This window comes from Tupaia chinensis, unplaced genomic scaffold (genome assembly GCF_000334495.1).
Source record: "Tupaia chinensis unplaced genomic scaffold, TupChi_1.0 Scaffold000644_1, whole genome shotgun sequence".
In the NCBI taxonomy this organism is placed as follows: Eukaryota; Metazoa; Chordata; class Mammalia; order Scandentia; family Tupaiidae; genus Tupaia; species Tupaia belangeri.
In genome coordinates this window covers 6,596,768-6,597,058 of record NW_006160165.1, presented here as the reverse complement: position 1 = coordinate 6,597,058, position 291 = coordinate 6,596,768, and positions in this window count along the sequence as shown.

The following is a 291-nucleotide window of genomic DNA, read 5'->3' as shown; positions in this document are numbered from 1 at the left end:
AGACACAGGCCTCAGGACAGCTCATCCCCTTCACCACCCTGGCCCTGCCACTCACCGTCCTCCTGGTGTCCACGAGTTCGGAGTTCCGCGCCTGACGCCGCCTCCTGGGGCCGCCTGGACACTGGGCAGGAGAGGGGGAGGTGGGGAAGGGGAGGGGGAGGAGAGGCCCCAGCGCGGGGAGGGGTGGAGGGCGCAGTGGACCGAGGAGAGAAGAGGGGAGAAGGGGCGGGAGCGAGGAGTGGCGCCGCCCCTTCCCACCCCTCCGGTAGCAAGTCCAGGCGGGGCGCGGCG